This window comes from Theobroma cacao, chromosome 9, assembly GCF_053813885.1.
Source record: "Theobroma cacao isolate CCN51 chromosome 9, ASM5381388v1, whole genome shotgun sequence".
NCBI classification, from domain to species: domain Eukaryota; kingdom Viridiplantae; phylum Streptophyta; class Magnoliopsida; order Malvales; family Malvaceae; genus Theobroma; species Theobroma cacao.
This window is the reverse complement of record NC_142647.1, coordinates 34,512,375-34,534,603: the sequence shown is the minus strand read 5'-3', so window position 1 is coordinate 34,534,603 and position 22,229 is coordinate 34,512,375. Positions and strand designations below refer to the sequence as shown.

At 33.0% G+C, this 22,229-nt stretch overlaps 1 pseudogene; it reads left to right on the top strand.

Moving 5' to 3' along the window:
- Positions 1-4,905: 4,905 nt before the first annotated feature.
- LOC148760881 (uncharacterized) lies at positions 4,906-22,098 on the top strand (annotated as a pseudogene).
- Positions 22,099-22,229: the final 131 nt, after the last annotated feature.

Genomic DNA, 22,229 nt, shown 5'->3' with positions numbered 1-22,229 from the left:
AAAGTTTAATTCTGGTGATTTTTGGAGTGTAGGGCAAAATCGTAATTTTGCCACCCGCGGACAAAATTTGAGATTTTGAGAGAATTTAGATCAAATTTGACAAATTGGAGAATGGTATGAGTATAAGGGATGAAAAATATGTCTATGGGCAATTTTTCAGTTTTTTGGGCAAAAATGTAATTGTTCACTTTTACGGGGGCAAAAGTGTAAATTTCAAAAATTACTCCACCAAGACTTTGGATAAGTCTGAGAATTTTATCTAAGCTATGGATATGTGGGACAAGTGTATGGTGAAAATTTGGAAACAAATGGATGAAATTTTAAAAATGGGCCAATGGGAAAGTGACACGTGACATTTTTTTAATGAAATAATATTATTTTAATGAAAAGTCAGCCCATTTAAACCCCATTTTAAGTGCTGGCCGGCCATAAGGAAGAACAACAGAGGAAATAGAGAGCAAAGGAAGAAAAAAAGAAAAACCAAAGAGAAACAAGAAAATTCAAAGGGGAATTCACGGTTTTCGACCGTTTACACGTCTAACGGTAAGATTGTTCGATTTTAGCTTGATTTCTACCTTTCCTATGCCTTTATTTCCATTTAGCATGCTTGAGGAGAGAGATCAAAAAGTGATATCAAGGGCTGGATGAAATTCTAGGGGAGAGAAATTGAAATTTTTAGGTTTTGATTTTTAGTTAAATTGATAGTTTTAGTTAGTTAAATGTGTTTAGAAATTAAATTGGACAAGAAATCATTAAATTTTCACAATACCCACTCTTGGCTGGATGCTCAATGCTGTACAATGATGATGAATTGATTTTATTCTAAGGGAAATGAAGAGAAAATGATGAAAAACGATTAAACGTGATAGAAAAACAAAGTAGAAAATTAACTGAGTTAATGTCCCATTTTTGGCCGAATTTTTCAAGGAAGGGAGTGAGCTGATTTTGTTGTTTTTAGAAGGTTATTGGCTTATATTTAATGGTTAGAAATGTTGGACAGAGAATGGGATGATTTAGAGCTAAAATGGAGCGCGTTAGCAATTTATCGGGCAAAGTGCCAAAAATAGGTTAATACCGCGTTTAAGCCGTTTTAGGCTATTACATTTCATACCATGCATTAGTATAGGATTTAAGTTAATTATATAGTGATTTAGCATCAATATGATGAATTGTGTAAATTTTTGTAATGTGTCTAGGAGGAGAGCCTTCCGGAAAAGGCAAAAAAGTCGTACCCGACAAGTAGTGATCGGGGCGCTTAGAAAGCTTTTAGTTTGTACAAACGGTGAGTAAACTTATTATTATTGCAAATTATCTAGAGTTTATTTTTAAATGCCCTTTATGTATTTTATGAAATGAAAACGAGATTAAAACGGGATTTTTGATGTTTTAGGAATAAATGTGACAAATAAAAATATATTGTATTGATTATGAAATTGAGTAATTGGAGGCTGCAAATTGACTTGAAAAATATATATTTTCCTAGGAATGGCTTATGAGAAATGAGTATATGTGGCTATATTTTGTGAGTGCATTGGGAAATTTATATAAGTTGTTTTTACTATACAGGTTGGATAAATAAATAAAAGCCACGTTATACTGTCGAAATTTTATTAAAATTGGTGGGTTAGTCACTGCAGTGACGGGTTTTCGTGGACTGCCTATTAGAGGGGCACGGTAAACCCAGTTATATAGTTACTCCGGTTGTAGAGGCGAGGAGGGTAACTCCCGAGATAGTATTAGAGCTCACTTCATGTCGAACCCCCACGTGAATGTGTAACTCGACCAACGCCAAGGGACGACTTGTTTTAAAAATAAAAATGTGTTTCACGTGTGAATATTTTAACACCCTTGGTGGACTCGGTTAAATGCCTCGGCCAAGGTATCCCCGAGGATTAGTTTTGGCTTGAGCCTTGTTTTAATAAAAGACATAAGCCTTAACAACTGTTTTGGTAAATTACAAATATTTTATGGTTTAAGAAATAAATTGAAAACATTATGAAATGGGTTGAAATTTGTTGTTTAAACTTGCCTCCATTTTACTCGCCTTTAGATATTTATGATAATGTCTGTTTACTCATTGGGATTTTATAATCTCACCACCCTCCTTTCCACCCATTTCAGGTTCAGTATAGACTGTAGATAGCTGATCTCATCGAGGACTACCATTGGATCTGCATTTTCCAAACCGTAGGTTCACAGTCCTCTTTACTTTTGTTTATTCGGGGGCCCTCTTGTTATTGTAAATTAAATTAAATATTTTGGTTTACTGTATTTCAGTATGTATAAATTTATTTAGCTTTTACGCTATAAAAATTATTCACGTATAACTCTATAAATATTGTTTTATAAGAAAATAGAATATTTTCCTTAATATTTCTTTTATTTTCTTATTATATTCAAATAATCGTAATTTTGTTTTAAATGAAGATTTTAGACTTTTAAACTCATTTTGAATATGAATTATGTGTTTTGTACTTGTATATTACGTTTTAGCCAGTTTCGAAATTTTTGAGAAAAAAATGACCAAAATACCCCTGTGTGGCGAAAATTTTATTTTGATTGTTTTTTATCTAAAATAGTATATATTCTCTAAAAACTCGATATTTAACAATGATTGCTCACAGGAAAGGAAAGAAACTGATATGTAAGCCTTGCGGGGTTCCGGTTGGCATTCCGGATAATGAGTGTTAATCAGGACGTCGCGGCGATTGTCATGGGCCTGAGGGAGGTTCCGGGTCGTGACAGATTAACTGCTAGAACTTATCCTCAACTATTTTTAACGGTCATAAATTGTCAAATTGCCATCAGAGGTGTTTCTCCAAGTATAAAAGGGTATTTCAATGGTTAGAAATTAGTTTTTTCAAAGAATTGAAGGCTTCCAAGTGATATAAAGTTGAAAAACCATAAAATCGTCTCTGCACCTTATTGCACTTAAACGTCAATCTTTGTAATAGTGTTCAGCACTTCATCTTGTACCATCTAGATCAAGTAAGTGATCATATGTACTTCTTTATTTCTTCTCTTCTTGTACACTTAGAGTGAGCGAGTCACTCTAAGGGATTTATTCAAGCTTGGATTGCTTGATTGAGTGTAAAAGTTCCAACTTAGCCTAGAAAAGTTGATTGTTGGGTTTTGGTTGATCCTGGTAAAACCATTGTTGTAAGTTATGGTTGAGCCTTTGAAAAACCACCTTGGGTTTTGGTTGAGCCCGTAAAAAACCATTGTAAAAGGTTATGGTTGAGCCTTTAAATAATCACTTTAGGTTTTAGTTTAGCCTGTGAAAAACTAGTGAAAAAGGTTTTGGCTGAGCCTTGTAAAAGCCATTGTAAAGCTTGGTGAAGGCTTGTGAATTTCACCGGTTATTAGTGGAATTGTTGGAAAAATCCTTGGTTGGATAATCAAGGTAGTGGATGTAGGTCTTGGACCGAATTACTATAAATTACTGTGCATTGTCTACTCTGTTTTTATTTTTTTTGTGCTGAAAATTAGTTCCTCATCTTGTCAAGAGCCAATTTATGCTATTCACCCCCCTCTAACACATATTATTGGGACCAACATCTATAACGTTCTGAGATCATGAAAAAATTTGGCATATCCTTTGATGAAAAGTCTTGCTAGAGATTTTATAAATGAGATCTCAAAGGGAACATGACTCAAGCTCATAAATTAAAGTCACCCATGGTGGAACCTTAACTCAACACTTGGTATAACGTCAAGTCTTAAGTTCAATAAGACAAAATACATTATTTGCATGTGGCTGGTAGCACTATAAATATGATATATAATATTTTCATCCCAAGTAAGTTACTAAGTACACATAATGGTAAGAAATTGACAAGTAATATAATCTTAATAGACCCATAACATAAATTTGTTAAGAGTGCTATGGTTATAGGGGCACTATTGATTAGATCTATTTATGTGAGTGTGAAGTGTAACCTCTTCTAGAAATTCAAGAGTTTGGCTTTAAAAGCACTAACAAAAAAAGGATGATGATGGCTAGCCACAAAAGTGTGGCAAGATAGTTTAGATTCATTGAGTGTTGAAATCATTGAGTGAGATGTGTTTAATTAATAAAATGAAATAACTAATTCAAAATATAATCGACCATGCAATTTTAGTTAACTTTAACATGTTTTCACTAAATAAAAGTTCAATCAAAAGACACTTTCATTTATATAATTGATCATTTCCAAGATTATAAAAAATCTAGATTTATTTTGAACATGTTGGGATTGTTGCACATTTTCAACAATAATAGTGTGGGAACATCTCACATCAAAAAAATAGAAGGAAAAACAAGTCCTTTGAATAGTTATGTCTATTCAAGTAACTATGTTTATTCAAATAATTACATTTGTTCAAATAATTATGTTTGTTCAAAAGGTTATGTGTGTAGAAACAAATATATTTTTTCTATAAATAAGACATTTTGGTATAGAAACAATATCAATCAATCTCTTCTCCATTTCTTCATATTCTCCAAATTGTTTTTATACAATTGCATTACTAAAAAATTTTATAGGAGTTTAATAATCATGACATACACTGATAAGAGTTTAATGGATTGATTTTGTTAATACAAAGCGCAATCAATCATTGAGCTACTATAATCTTCTTGCACAACAACGATATGAGCGAATAAAACCTTACAACAATTGACTTTGGCAAAAGAACTCGACAATACTGTCTCAAAAATTTGGAGATGGATATAATGTTTTGGGTGCTATGCTGCAGAAAAATGCTCCAATTCTATTGAAACAATGACCAAAACTGATGCTTCAAGTGGAAGATTTGAGAAAAAAAAAGTAAGACAAGGTTACCCCTTTATATTAAAGGGTTCTCTCTACTTTGATTGAAGAAGATGAAAATAAAGAAATTTACCACCACAACGAAGCAAATAATATGTATCTGCACTATGCAAGTGATGATTCCCAAATAGATGTCAAATCTAAAGATAGGGACAGAATGGAATCTGAAGTTGAGTCAACTGCAGATTTTCAATGTCAAAAGAACTCTTAGTTAGACAAATTCTTTTATGATGTGAATGTTGTATCTAACACATTTAGGAACTCTTGCATGTCTAATTCATTACATAGTAGTGAACAGTGGTTGGGAGATGATTTTTCCCATTCGGAGATGGGGCTTGTGAGCGAAATATGTTCAACTGACTGGGGTCAGCTCCAACCTAAGGATGATATCAGTTTATGTGTATGGATGACAAGCTTTTAGAGGAATTACACAATATTGGTCTTTATCTAGGGACTTTTCCTGATTTGGTAAAAAGAAAGAAAGCAAAAAATCAAAGATTTGTTGAACTTAATGAACGTCTTTGTCAACAATTTGGAAAAAGAAGAAAAAGTTAGGGAAGATTGATAAAGCCATTCAAAATGGAGAGATGCAGATAGAAAGAACATCGAGCATGTTGCAAAGGATCAATTAATCCATATGGCTTACAAAAAACATTTGGCATGTCGTGGGAGTAATTCATCAAAAATCGCAGTTTGTAAGGTTTCAAAACATGTTGCATTGGCTTTCATCAAGTGAACTCTTGATAGATGTCCTAAATATGAATATAAGTTGTTTTAGCAAACTTGCTTTGCAAAATGTCATGTTTTTGTACCTCCATGTAGCAATAAAGCAAAATCTATTGATTGTATTGGCTTCAAAACTACTAACAATTCTTATAATGAAGCTTCAAACCATCAAGCAGAAGTTAAAGGCCTAAGTGTTGTTTCTAGTAATTTTAAGAGGTATGATATTAGTTCAAATGCTCTTCCATTTGTTCACTCATTTGAACATACTGTTTCCAACTATGAATTTATGTTAAACAAAAGGAGGAAGAAGGCAGTACTGATTGACGATGTTATTGGTAGTGCTTCTTCTAGGGTAATGTCAACTCTTGATGGCACTATTAGTGGAGTAAGGGGAAAAAGAAGTGATAGAGATAGGGATCAAAGCAGAGATAATTTAAGAAATAACTTTGTGTCTGGGGCTAGTTGGGCATCATTGGATGGTTCTACCGATGATAGGGAAACGAAAACAAAGCCTAAGCAAAAGAACAATCATTTATCAACTTCAAGAAATCTACCTTTAAGTAAAAAGAAATCCAATGAATTTCCCACATTTGACCATGTTTTTGGCCTATTTGAGTGCCACGTCTTGGGTATTTCTAGCTAATGCATGGCAATGGGAATAGCTAACAAAGCTTTGATCCTCGGTAATTTTTTTGGCATGTTTTGCATTTATTATGGACAAAATAGGCTTACATCATGGGGTGGGGTTTGGTTTTCCCTATGGCCCAACAAAACATCAGTTCTACAATATGAATCCAACATGTTGGTTTCCCCACCATTCTTCAGCACTCATTTTCTATATAAAACAAACACCTTATATTTCTCACCAAATTAATATTAATCTTCTTTGGCGTGTTTGGGTCAAAGCTTGGATTCCACGCGGACAAATTTGGTTGGTGTCTTTTTTTGGCATTTAAAGGAAAAAAAATATACGTGGTGTCACGACTTGGAACTCCCGTCGAGCCCGTGACGACCGTCGCGAAGCCTCGATAGACATTCTTTCCCCGGATGCCCTTCGAGACCTCGCAAGGCTTTTGTACTAGTTTTTCCACTCCTTTTTTCTTTTTTTTTTAATAATAAAATAAAATAAAATATTAATTAAAATAATCTATTTTAATGCAAAACAATATATATATATTGTTGAAACATCAAAAATTAATTATCTGCACATAAAAACAAAATAAATTTATACATACTGTTATATAGAAAACTAGAGTATGCAATTTAAATTACAATGACACGTGGGCCCCAAATAACTGAGAAGGTTTAAGTCTATAACCTAGCTTTCTAGGATGCAACTCCGAAATTTACTTCTTGATGCAATTGACAGTCTACTGCCTATTCTGAGCTTGAAAAATGTATAGGAAAAAAGGGTGAGATTATAAAATCCCAGTGAGTAGATAAACATCATCAAAATAATCTAAAGCCGAGTAATAGGAGACAATATAAAAACATTGTATCTCAATAATGTTCATAACGCAAAATTTGCTCAATCTATACCAAACAATTTCTTTTCATCAAATTTCTCAACTTATGAATTTCACAAAATTGGCCCCTGCCAGAATCATTCTCGTGGGTACCTTCGTCAAGGTATCCCACTGAGACCGCCAAGGCTGTTTATTGTCACACACACAAACACATTTCACCTCTGACAACACAGTCGTTCCTTGTCATTGGCTGAGTCTCACTTTCACGTGGTGGCTAGCGTGAAGTGTACTCAAATCCTACCTCGGGAGTTCTCCTACGCATCTCTCCAATCGAGGTAAGCTCAATAATTGGGAACCGTGCCCCTCTAATTAGGCTACCCCACGGAACCCCCATCACTGCAGTGCCCACTTTATAATCCATCAACCAATAAAATCACAATAGTATCACATGACTCACTTCACACATTCAAGGCAAATCAAAGCAGTTCACATATTCTTTAAATCATAAAAATAACCAGTCATACCCACATTTATCATAAGCCATTTGATGTAAAATCATGAATAAACAACACAATCATAGTATAGGTCTCTAATTACTCTATTTTTTAAATCATTATTAAATTTTCAAAAATTTTATAAAATTATTTTATAAAATCCCATTTTCCCATAAAACACATAATTTTCCAATTAAACCATTTTTTCATAAAATCACACAATTAAATAAATCTACTCTAGATAATTAAGACGATAGTAAGTTTACTCACTGTACTAGGAGTAGATGTACTCCTATTCTCGGTCCTCGAGTGCAGTCTTTTACCCGTATCAGATAGCTCACCACCTACCACAATACATGACACAAAAAAATTCAATAATTTGTGTCAAATCAATATATATTATTTCAGGCTATTATCCATTCGTATGCACTAGATAGGGTGTGAAATGTTTGGACAATCGCTTAATTACGGTGTCCGACCTAACTCACTTATACACGGTGTAAATTTCTAAAATCTTCAATTCAACTCCAATTCCATCCATTTCAATTTCAATTATCCAATTATATCCACAATACCTTAATGACTATGAATGTGGTCCAATTCATCAGTTCGGATCACAAATTACGCTTTTACCCCTAGTGGGTAAAATTTTCAAATTTTGCATCAAAAATTCCCATTTAATTTCCAACCTCATAATTCATCATTTTTCCATCTAATTCTCTTAAAATAAAGTCAACCTCATCCTCACACACCATTGGCTAGATTCGGTCTAGAGAAATTCATGGAGAAAATGAATATTTTTCTTGTTGTTTTACTCATAAACATGCTAAACTAACACTAAACACTAACATAGTTCAAAATCAAATTAATCTAACAACTTTCTCTCTCTAAACCCATATGATCAGATTTGAATCCATCATCAAAACACATAATTTAACCATGGAAAATAAGGAGAAATGCATGGAAATGATAGATCTTAAGCTAAGCTTGAAAAATCATACCTTTAAACACTTGATTCCTTGAAAAATCACACTTTTTCTTTGAATTTTCTCACTCTGGGGTTTGTTCTTATTTCTCTCTCTCTCCTGCTGGTTTTGGCTGACCCTCCCAATGAAGAATTCTCAAATTTTCAAGCCTTTTAATAGGCTTAATAAAATATTATTATTTTATTTACCTTTTGAATATTTATTATTTTATCTTTTTCTACCACTCAATCGTCTTCACTTATCCATGTCTTCCATGAAATTTCTAGACTTTCCAAAGTTTTGGTGGAGCAAATTTTTAAAATTTACACTTTTGCCCCTGTAAAAGTGAAAAATTACATTTTTACCCCAAAAATTGAAAAATTGCCAAAATGCATAATTTTCACTCCTTATACTCATATCATGCTCCATTTAATCAAATTTGATCTAAATTCTTTCAAAAAATTCATTTCGTCCTCGAGTGGCAAAATTACCATTTTGCCCCTATACTCCAAAAATACCAAAAATTCATATATTTTCACTGCTAAATCCTCCAATTGTACTTCAATACTCATATCGTACTCAAATATGTCAAATGGGGCTAAGAAAATCTTTTTTGAAAATTTTCATTTTGTCCTCAAATTGCAAAATGACCATTTTGCCCCATAACCGGTCAATTTTCCTGATTGATTTTAAATTGATCCTCGAATTCCGAATCACCATTCTAAGTAGATTTTGGGGTTTCAGAATTCTCAAAATCTTTTTAAATTTTTCATTTGAACTAGCTCGAGGTATAAATCAACTTCACAGCACCTCTAGAGGCAATACCGTCTTTTGTCGATTTCTCGAGCTTCCTCAATATACAAACATTCTATCGAGCATGTGAATGACATCATAATTATTTACAAAGCAAGGTTTGACACGTGGGACCATGTCTTGCGAAAGAAAAAGCTTTCAGTCTTAGGTCAGATGTTGGGTTTGGGAAAGAAAAAGTTTTCAACCTTGGGTCAGATGTTGGTTCATTCGTTGCTTTGTCTTGGTTTTCCCAATTTTTGCTTGTGTGATATAGCCGCATGTGTGCAACGGCTTTAGCCCACATGCGTATTTTCAAAAGTGTTTTTTTTTTTTGCGGCTATGTATGTTGATAGTTTAGCTCATCGGGGAAATGGTTTCAATCGATTTCCTTTATACGATTTAATATGTGGGTGGCTGAAATAGGTGCTTTGTTTAATTTTGGCCACTCGATGTAGTACCATCTTCTCCAAGTCTTTCATACATTTTGTCCCTTGGTTTTGTTGAATTAGGTGAGAATATTTTTGGCTTTTTCGAAGTTTTCTTCCATCATTTTTTGCTTTCGATTGTTTAATCTTACCTTCTTTGCTAAACTTTTCGTTCTTTCTTCTGTTCTTTAAAGGGTTGTTTCTGGTTTCCTTTTTCTTCAACTTGTTGTGATTTTGCTTTCAAAGGTCATTCTTTGCTACTTCTATTGTTAATAGATTTTTGTTTTATATGTGTATTTGAAACTGAAACGTGAATAAATTAGTTTCGTTGTGTTTTGAGTTTGCTAGTTTGTGTTTGGAAACAACAGATTCTTTGTGTGTGTATTTGAAACTGAAATGTGAATAAATTGGTTTTATTTCTTGGTATATGCCCTTGAGCCAATTGGATTAGTCAAGGAATATAAATTGTCATTTATTGCATACTTAATCGCATAACTATATATGATAGTGGTTTTTCTTCATGTTAGTGCAATAATAAGGAGTTATTAAGTACAAATTGGATGAAGCCCATGGAACATAAAGGCCTTGCAAGAGAATTGTAAAGTTGTTACAATTATGAGATCACTATGCATCAAAGCCATGTTCTTAAAATTGTTGATGGTCATTGTATTGTCAAGATAGGGCATTGACAATGCTCAAAGACTGGTACATGTTAAGCCTCCTTATTTGGAAAGTAAGTAATAGATCTCATAAATTGAAGTATATCAGATGCTTGAGGATAATATGTAGGTGCTTGTTAAAGAACAAGTTCATTGAACATGACCCGCTATGAGAACTCCATTTGGTATTTCACTCAAGTGTCTATGGAATATGTTCTCATGTGATAATCATGCAACTAATCCTTGAACTTCAGACAGCAAGTCATCTTGTATGAGGAATGACATACTTTGATTTCACCTCTATGGGGTCTAGAGGCAACCAGATGCCTAAACAGGGTGTTTTTAGGCATGCCATGAAGCATTTGAATGTGAATGAGTGGTCAAGAGAGGATCATCACCCCAAGTGATATGAGGGGATGTATCTCACTTGTTCTCAATTCTTGATTAACTTGTATAAAGTCTTTGGCCAAAGCATGATGAATTTAAGGAAAGTTAGTTTCTTAAATTCATAAGGTTACTCATGATTTATGAGAACTAATATGGAATGTTATAAGTAGACACTAAGCCATGCTTTATGACATATCTAGGATATTTGATGAAAAGATCGTATTGCACTGATAAGCTTATCACTGAAGGGTTTTGTCAAATTTTTTAGTTGACTCTTTAATATTTGGGTGGTCTGATGTATTGCTATATGCCGCTCATGATATATAAATATAAATCAATTATCAAATTGATATTTGATTGGGATTTATATTCATTGCCAACATGTTAAAAGCCTAATAGGTCACACACATTAAGTGACATGATTGAGATTAAGTAAGGATAATCAATTAAGTTGGACTTATTTGGAATAGACCAAAATAAAGTGGAAAATTAATTGAGTTCACAAGGACTTAATTAAATTAAAATACAACTATTGTATCTAGGGTTACAACGTAGTTTAGCTATATAAATATGTTATGTTAGCAAATTAAAACTCCAAGCCTCCAGCGTTTCATAAAATAAGAAAAAAATAGTTTTCTTTGCTTGACAAAAATAAGATTTGGTAAGTATTTTTTATCTTTTTGTTTTAGAAACAAAACTTGCTAGCAAAGGTAAAATCCTACCTTTGAGAAGGTCTTATTCGGTCACTGTGTGGATTACTGTTAGAGGCCAAACATTTGGGTAGCTAAAGATTTGACAAATCCTAAAGGTGAAGAAGCAAAGATTTTGGTTGTAGGATTTTAGACTATCTTATTCTCTTTTCGGGGTTTCTTGGTTCATCACAAGCATTTTTGATTCAATTGGCTCTTGATTACAATATCTAGAGCAAGGTATGTAATTCTTAAACTTATGAATAGTCATAACTTATTTAAAAATTACATGAAAGACACAAACATTGATCTTGTAGGATTCGGTTGTTTCTCTAATTAAATGCTAGTTTCTTATTTCGTTGTGTTATATTTTTATTTCTTGATTATTTTTATGTTTGAACATGAGGTCGAATCCCAACATTATTGTGTTTTAAGTTTGCTGGTTTGCGTTTAGAAACAACAAATTCTAACTGTGCTTCTTAATATTTGGTTTTTTTTTCTTTTTGAGGCTTGGGGAGTTTGTTGGTTTGTGTTTATCCAGGATCTTGTCTTAGATTGTAAACAAGAAGGATAAAGATTTATTTTTCTATTCTTTTTTGGGCTTGGGGAGGGAAAGTATGAGAGAAATAATATGCTTAAATTGTCTTTAAAATCTATGCTAGTCTTGATTGATGTATTCATTATTTTAAAAGGTCTAAAGCCAACAAAGATATCTAATTATCCACGATCCTATCTGTAACACCCTCAATTTTTTATGTAAACCAAGAATGATTTATGAAATATGTGGAGTCTTGAGGACTTTGATGATAAGATGTGTATGCTTAGTGCTTAAGAGTGTACATATTGACACTTAGGCAAAACTTTGAGGAAACATGTGATAAATCTCATAATTTGAGGTTTTGATTTAAGTTTGATGTTATGTTTGTTGATTTATGTGCATGGGATTCATTTAAATGAATGATTTGAGGTGTAATATTAACCAAGAATAATATTTGGAATGTTAAACTTGGACTTTGGAGTTTTTGGGAAGCTTAGAACTGCCGATAAGGGTAAAAGTATCAATACATCAAAGAGGAAAGGCAAAAATAAAAAGGGATTTCGGGCCATTTCACCCTACTCTTTCTCTCAACTCTTTCTCTACCTCTCTTTTTCTTAAAAGTCCAAAACCCTAACCTTCCAAATTGAATTTCTGAGCAATTTAGAGCTATTTGGAGCTTGGGAAACTATCATGGAGGTAAGATTTAATGTTTTTACCGATTATTTTCCAATTTAATTGGTTAATAACTTTGAATCTGACTTTTCTCCAGATTTGGTATTTTTCCCTCTTTAGCTTGGATTGGGGAATTTGGAGCTAAAACTCATGCAATCCGACTTTCAAGGTATGGGTTTAGTTCATTAATGAAGGATTTGAGATTAAATAGTAGGATTGCTAAGATTTAGTTAATTGTGTGCAAAGCTGGCATTTTTCAAAAGTCAGGAATAATTAATCTTTTGATGCTTTGATGTGTTTGAAGGGAGAAATGAAGTTAAATAAACTCATTGACAAGCTAGTTGACGATTGGAGGCTAAGGATTGAAGCTTGGTGGGGAGTGCCTCTTATTCTCACTATGAGTGGGTTTAATTTAATATGCATGCAATGCATGACGCATGAAAGATGTGCTACTATGGTATTAGAATGAAATATGTATGCCTAGACAAATGAACCTAGGCTAGAGAGTGATATATGTATATATGTATATGTGTGGGATGTGTGTGATTACACTGTGATGTGAGCCACATAGGTGGCTTATGATGTGTGTGTCTAGAGGCCATGATGAATCCCAAGGAGTAGATTACCCTAGGTGAATGATATGCCTTGGAGACTTAAAAGTACTTGAACCTAACTGAGCTTAAGACGATTGAAGCTCGATAAATGTGAATTGAGGTTTGATAAGGAAATTGTGAATGATAAAGGCATAATGGCCTTATTTGTGGATTTGTGTTTCCGTCTGAGGAATGAATTCCAGATGTTGATCTGATTTGCGGTTGAGTGAATTTCTGCTCCCTTATGACTATTTGTGTGCTTGTAGGGATGGTGGCACTAATCCCGCCTGTGACTCTCACCTGCAGTGCTTTGATGCCATTTGTTGAGATTACTCTTGCTGATGTCGACGTCAAAAGTTTACTCCGGTCAATGATTTGTTCTCCACCCCATTGCTTTGGCACGCACGTGATCTATTTCTTCGCTAGTGGCTTGCCTTAAGCTTGATTTGATTCTTTGCCAGTGGGTCACCATGCGTGATTTGACTGTGTCCAGGAGAGGATCACTCGTCGATTTGATTTGTATATGATGTGAGATAGCCATGAAGAGGTTTAGGTAAATGTGATATGATTCTGATGTGATACTTCAACGACTAGAGTGTGTCGTGAAAAATGATTTGAATAACTTTGATCGACTTCGAGGGTAAGCCTAACGATATGTGTGATGACCTTTGGAGACATTGAGGATGATGATATGCACTCATATTGGAGATTTAGGGATAATGATATGCCTTATATTTGGAGACTTTGGCTAGAACATCCAGTTGCACGGAAGGTGCATATTATATATATATATATATATATATATATATATATATATATATATATATATATACATAAACATATATGATTTTGTTTATCTATATCACTTATTGAGCATTATAGTACTCACCCATTTGTATATTATGTACAGATAGATAGGCCACAAAGCTATGTGGTAAAGGTTGTCTAGTGATAAACTAATTTTGGCATCCTGTAGGTTCTTCGTTTTGGTCACTCCACTAAGTCAGTTAAAGCCTTCCATTGTGGATAATGTGTGTAGGCACTGAATGCCATGTTACATTGTGTGTAAGGGTTGTTATGTATGAACCCGCCTTGATTGGCCAATGTATGGCCTTTTGACTATTTATATAAACTATGTGCCAGGGATACTATATTTATGTTTGAATTTATTGTGAATATTTGATTATTGAATCCCTTGCCTTATGTATGTTTGAATATGAACTCTGAGACTTGCTCGGGTTTAGTGGGCTTGCTTGCTAGGTTCGTGTGCTGGTCATGACCTCCAGGTTTGGGTTGTGACATTGTTTTAGTTTCATAAATCATGAATAGAAACCTAATCCAAATCCATTCAAAGACATTCTGTCAAGCCAGTAAAAATATGTATTGCAATATGGAATCAAATTTTTGACTATGTTATTTGTCTTAAGGCTAGTAAAAATATGTATTACAATGTGGAAGCAAATTATTGACTGTGTTATTTGTCTTAAATTATGCTATGAATTGTTTAGATACAGTGGTTCATTTTCATGTAGCTTTTCTAATTGTTAATTGTCAATTTTTTCTCTCAGAAAGATACCTATTTAATTATTATTATCTTATACATTGGCAATGGAAATTATATAATTGTGTCAATTTAGTCCATATATTTAGTTGAGAAAAAAGGTTTAGGATAACATTTAGATCTCCATTATTAATATAGTTTGCATACTGATTTCCTTTTTCTATATTTTCTTTCTAAGAAAATAGATTATCTATAATAATAATAAAGTTTAATGTAATGTTTATTATTCTTTTACAGAGACCTCATGATACAGTATCACTAAAATCAAATCTAATACTTTCTCTTTATATTTGCAGTAAAAACAATTTAAAAGTAGTGTTGTATGTGGACAATGCTAAAGGAATAAATCAAAACTATCTTTTGGCTGATGTGATCAACCCCGTCATCATATTTGCTGTCACCACAGTGTAGAAATACTTGAGTATGAATATCATATATTGTTGTTTAATTGATAGTTTGCCAAACAAGTTTTTAAACAATTATATTTTTTTCAAACATTATTTACCTTGCTTCCTGCTCAGCAACCAAATTATACATTGACCTAGAGACACCAAAAACAACAACATTTAAGCAAAAGTGAGCATACTATTTATAAACCTTTATATTAAATGAAAAACAAAACAATCTATAACTAGACTGCATATTGCAGATATGCATGGACAAGCAAAAAGCATACACTGCATTCAGTGTATAGGTCATAGATAAGCAAAAAGACATGCACCAATTAGTTGTAAACAATCCTAAAATCAAATGGCATTAGAACTTAGTACCTAACCATTTCTACACACTCCAGTACACAAGATTTAGAGTGACAGCCATTATAACTGATATTGACTGTACAAATGGATGGTTCTACAATTTATGCAACAAATGTAGAGGACGATTGTGTTTCTGTGCTTGGAAATATTGGTGTCCACAGCATGAAGAGAAAACACCAATACCAACGTAAGTAAACAGATGGAATAAATGTTTTTAAAATTAAATTTTTAATTAGGCACACAATTTTTTTGTATGCTTAATGAAACTTTTCCCTTTCAGATATGAATTACAGTTTTTGAAAATGAAAACTAAAATAATAACATTCTACGTTCTAGAAACAACTTTTTCCTTTCAATCTAGAACACTGTGCTTTGTACATAAGGAACTCTGGAAACTAACTTTTCAAATTTCTTTGGTTCCTTAAATACCTAAAACAGATATACTTAGATTATTTTTTAGCTTTGTTGGATTGGGTTTTCAAACCTAGAGAACAGACTTAGCTTGATTAACAATTCTTACAGATATTGTCTAGCATTTCTATTATTTATATTTTCATTTTGAGTGGGGATTTTAAATTGGACAGTAGATATAGTCTAATTAATAGATTGTTATTGTTTTATTGTTGAAGAACATATAGGGTTTGTGTAACATCCCATACTTTAGCATGGTAGTAAATATACCTTTAAGGGTACGATAAAGGTTAATTATGGCTAAGTGAAGAGTTTTTGGAATGGTAGAAGGTGAAAGGAACATTTTAAAATAAATAATTTTTTTGAATAAAATAATATAGATGCCGAATTGATTTTGTTACATGAAGAACGTGTGATTCATACAATTGATCTAAGTGGGAGAGACAAACTAGAAGTTTATATATATATATATATAAAGATATGGTATTTTGGTGGGCCCAAGTATTATATTTAATTAGAAATATATATCTATATATATATAATATTCAAAGTGATGTATGGGTGGCATAAATATTCTTCTATATTGATGCAAAGTGACTTATAAAGAGAACACTTCATGGCTATTAAATAGAGGCTGGAAATATTTTACACTAATGGTCAAAGGATGAGAGGATTACAAGGATTAAACATTCTGGTGCATGAAATTCTATTTCCTAAGAGGGAGGCTGAATGGTGAAATAAAGAAGGAAATGCATGAACTCTTAATAGAGACTAAGGTGGCTGAATTATGTAGAGATAAAGTGAGATTATATTGAGATTTAAGCTAATGAAAGAGGGGTGAAATTTGCCACTTAATTTGAAGGGATTTTATATGGATGAAGATAATCCAAATACCATCACTAAGAATAAAGCAAACCACCACATAAAGCTAGTAAAGAGAGTAAGAAAATAAAATAATGTGGAGGTAAAAATTTACCTTGTGAAATCTACCCACTTTGAAAGGGATGACTTAAGCTTTCTTTCAAGCTTCTTTCAAATTCTTTCAAACACTCGAGAGCCTTAACAAAGCCTTGCCAAATTCTCCATTTTCATTCCATATCCAAGTGGAGTTTAAAAGTCTTTTTAACACCCTACATAAACTCATAACTCTCTTCAATACTTCAGCTACTTGAAAGCCATAAAAGTCCATCTCAAAGATTTTTGTTTTTTTAGGTGATTCACGGGAGAGAAGGAAGACAACTAAAAGAGATGTAATTTCCTTTGCAGCTAAAGGTTGTAATTATTGTTGAGAGGATTTGAGGTGTTCATAATGAAAGGTTGGTAGGAAATCAAGTTAAGGTAAGAGAATCATGATTTTTAGCTTGAGAATGCTTTAAGTATGAGTTAATAACTATGGAAATGTTTGGTGGCAGCAAGGTCAGCATGGTTTGAGAGGAAATACACATGCATTCCATTCAATCCAAGGTATTTAAGAAATCACTTTGAAAATTAACTTAAGGGTTGTTGGATTATCTTGGAGGTTTAAAGAGTATTAAAGGTAAGTATGTTCCTTAGTTTTTAGTTCTAATGGTGATGAGATTTTTTGGATATTGAGTTATTTGAATCACATTTGTAGCATTTAAACAACGGCGATGTTAGTTTCTCTCAAAATCCGAGAACCAACAATGAAAACTAGAGCATTTTGATACATTTTTAAGAGATTTAAAGTTCTTAGAACAAGGTAAGGATTTTTAGAATATAGATTGGGTTTTAGTGTGTATGATTTAAGTTTGATATTTTCTTTATGGTAGCAAAGTAAATGTGAAAATTTGGTGCATGTGTATCTGAAAGTTTGCTAAGGTGATTGGAGATAATTGATTATTATTGAGCTGCATAAAGTAGTCTAGAATACTATTAAAGTTAAGCATAATATTCTTAAGCAGAAATATGTTTAATATATTTTTTGTCGAATGAGTAGAATTTAATAAATGTATATGGATTTTTAAAGGAACATATGAAGTAAATTTTACGCATTTATAGCTACTGCCCGTATATGTAAATGATTAGTTTAAGAGGAGTAATCACTAAAACAAGATATGTATTAATAAGAGTTGCTTCAAATTGATGCCAGTGGAGTTAAAAGAGGAAGGCATAGTGTAAACTTGAAACTGCCAATTTGGACTTTTAAGGTAAGTTAAATAATACTTGATATGCTATAGGTGCATGTTTATTTAGAAAACAAATTTAATGATTAGTTCCTCATCAAACAGATTTGGTTGGTGCCATATGTATGATTAACACTTTCTGGAGAAATTTACTAAGGTGACCTAAAAAGGGAGCTAAGTGAAAGACTAATGGTGTAAGCTAAGTGAATATTGGTGAGGAATCCCACCAAGTTAAGGTGAGTGGGGTGTACCTATTTTAAAGACCATATTTCCTATGTTTTATTAAATATATAAATTTATGTTCATTGAATGCATTTGTGGAAAGCATGGGCTGTTAAATGCGATTAGGATGATAGTGATTATACTAAATGTTTATAAATTGTTTTCCCTACTCTGAATGTAAGTATATACAATAAAGGTTTTCAAAAATTGGGAAACAAGCAAGTCGTTTGTGATTGTGATGCTTTGAATCTGCATATAAACATGCCTATGAAATGTATTCCTTTCAATTTATCATAAACTCGAACAAGTATGCTGTTTTTACGTATCAAATCATGCCTCGATAAAATGATTTTATTGTGTACATGCATACTTGATTTTATGATGATGTTACATCATGTCAGGCACAAGATTTTTCGTGCATGAAGATGGTTTTAATATGGATATCATATACTAAATATCAAAATTTCCCCTATATTGGGATGTTGATTACTTGACGTACAGATACACTTAATGGTAAGCTTGTTGAAGCACCAGGTTGTGTGACCTTTGTGCACAAAGTTATCTATGTAGGGAGAAGAACTTCTAATGTAGGAGGCTAAATGTAAAGAAGATAAACCCTGATATAGTAAGCTGAATGTAAAGAGAAGTACACCATGGCATAGAATGTTGGGGCAAAACCTTTGGGTTTATATTACATGGTGAGACCACAAGCTTCCGTGACGTAGCTGGAGCCACCGGGTTAGCATAGTTGGGTATATTTATTATGTGGGAGATGGCCCACTAATTTGAGTCCTATCAGAGATTGGTTCTCTAGTGTTTGGTTTTAAATTTAATTATAGCATGGCTATGAATTATATAATTGTTTTCTACATGGCAACGGATTGCTGCATACATGGAAAACCTATATTTTCCAATTGGTTTACACACTTAAAAATTATTGTTGTGTTCTTGCTATGTAAAATGTTTTCATTATCTAAGCTAACATATGATTTGGAGTAGTGTTGCATATATAATGGTTTTAAAGGTGCATGTTATTTATTACAATAGCATAAAGATGATTTTATTACGATGTAAGGTTGTATAAGTAAATAGTATTTTATATGTGCAAGATTGTCCTAATTGATTATTGGTTTATTTATCATTATTTTGGTTATTATTCAAATATTCCAACCTTAATGCTTGTTTCCTGTTTTCGCCTTGCTCACTGAGTCCATGAGACTCACCCCACTGTTTATTTTGCAAACAAGTGATCCGCTTAGTGCATCCTCTGGTGAGTTTTCCTTCCATTACAATCTAGGTAATGACTTCTTGTAGTACCTTCCCCTGTGTCACTCCACTGCTAGAGGTCCTTGTGATTGTTTATGAGTTCGGTTAGTTATGTCTAATGAATCGAAGAATGTAATCTAAGTGCTAGGGTTATGTTTTAATGTGATGTATGAACAACAATGTTTTTTTTTTTTTTTTTTGTATTTATGTTTTATATTAAGTACGACAATGGTTTGAATATGTCAAAAATTAAAAGAGAGTATATTATGTTTAGGTTTAACCATGCAATATGACGTTGATAGCTAGGATAAACTTACATTGAGAAGAGAACAAATAATTATACTTTGCCATTATGAAACATATCTGTTCAAGTAATACACTCAAAGTTTTAAATCTCATCACTAAATATTTAACAATTGGCAAAAAAAAAAAAAAGAAGTTTAAATCAAGGCTAGCTAAAAACCTGTTGAGCTTGCTCGCGAGACTTGAGCGCCAGTAGTAATCACGAGAGTCAATTGTTGCAGTTTGATTATACTTTATGTTTGCTGGATTAGATTTACAAAACTAAAGAACAAGTTTAATTTGATAACAGATTTTTAGTTTGCTAATACTAAAGAACAGACTTAGTTTTATCATGCCTTAGGCTTTTGTATTGTTTGTGAATACAAATACAACTATATTACTTCAACTGACAAAATAGTCTTCTCCACTACTAATTTTACTTTCTAATGATATTCAACAATTTTAGATATCCCATACAATTCACTGTGCAAGACCTTACTGGAAATATGGAATTGGTGGCACTTGGAAAACCAGTAGAGTAATTAGTAGGAGCTACAATTACAAAGCTTGCAGCACTAAAGACTTATCAATAGAATGATATTGCCTGGACCTATAAAAGCCTTAATGCAACAGACCAGGACATTCATTATAGGTCTGACCTCAAGAGCAGTGAAAGCAAGCCTTGCCAATTACAAGATGTTTGACTACAGCGTAATCAAAGACCAACAATTCCTGACTCCCACTGTTACCAATACCACTATACCAGTAGCACCTCTAGCAACATCTGAAGTACAAAACCAAGAACCCGCAGCATCACCAATAAGTAGCCGAATAATCAGAGAGTTGTTCCCAAATTGTACACATCAAAAGCACGGCCGCACAAGCCACGACGAAGAATCACTAACCAAAAAATATAAACCCAGGTATAAAAAACACACATACTAGAATAAACTAAAAATTCTATACTAAAATTACTTACTATGATTTTACAGATGCAGGCCACACTCCAAACCCATCACTGATGCTACATCAACTTGAATGAAAACTTTTTGTCCACCTATGCTTACCAATCAGCCGGGGAATTTAAAGTGCCATCCACATCTAGCAATGTCTTATATTTTTGTATCAAAGCACATGTTGTGTACAACACTTACATCATGAACTTAATTTGTATATATATAAATATAAAATGATGGCAATACATTAACAAACAATCTTGATTTTGTATATGCTTAGAATGTCGGTAATTGCTAAACGATGAATTTTGTTATTAAGGTGGGAATGAATATAAAAAATGAATGATGGTATTACGATTACCCTTCATTTATGCTTTGTGTTTTATATTTTTATAGCAGCTGTATGTATGGCTTTTGCAAAGAATTCTTCAATGATCATTCTTGTTTCTGCTGATTACTTTCTTTATAGTTTATGCTTTTATTGAAACTATTGAGATTGAGTTTGGAGGGTATTTCACAACTGTTATTCTGAACAATACCTGATGGGAGTTGTACAATTGTTTCTGCTGGTTTCTTCCTTTCTGTTTTATGTTTTTAACAAAGCAGTTAAGAAGTGTTATTCTATCCCATTGTTAATTCTTCAGTTATTTCTGTTGTTTAATTTCTTTGTGTTTTATGCTTTTATTGGAGTTGAACATATTGTTTGTGCAGGATATTCTTAAATGATCACTCTTCGTACAAGTGAAAACTGTTACCTTGCCTCATACTTCATGAGGGCTGCACATCTAGTTTTTTGATAAAACTACAAGTGAAATTAACAGTCATTATATTTGTTTATAAAAGTAAGTCATAATTATACACGTATCATGCAACTTTCCTTTCAGAGCGTAATAAACCGTTATACCATCCGAGCGCAAAACGCGGGATATTCCTAGTGGATTTAATGGCAGGCCTTCAGAGCCTTCGCTGCCTGCTCGTGGATCTAGTCAGCCTTTGCCCAATGCTGGCAACGTGACTGAAAGAGAAGTGAGGTTATCATCTTGTAGTAACATTCATCGGAATGCATCTAAAGAAGCAGATGAAGCCATTGATTTTCGAAACTCGCAACTAAACGAGTTAGATACAATAATGGAGGAATCGGGTGTTTCCAATGACCTTGGTGGGCTTCAAGATCTGAGTTCCTGGCTAAACATCGATGAGGATCATGGTTTGCAACACCATGGTTTCATGGGTTTAGAAATGCCAATAGATGACCTCTCGGACTTGAAATTTGCATTTTGAAATCCCTGCCCTTTGCGGTGGCCAGTTAGGTTACTACTGACCAGCCTGTCTGGTGCAATCTGATCAGAGAAGTGTAATTGTGATTCAGTTTTTTGTAGATATAATATTTTGTGCATTGGAAGAAGCATTGA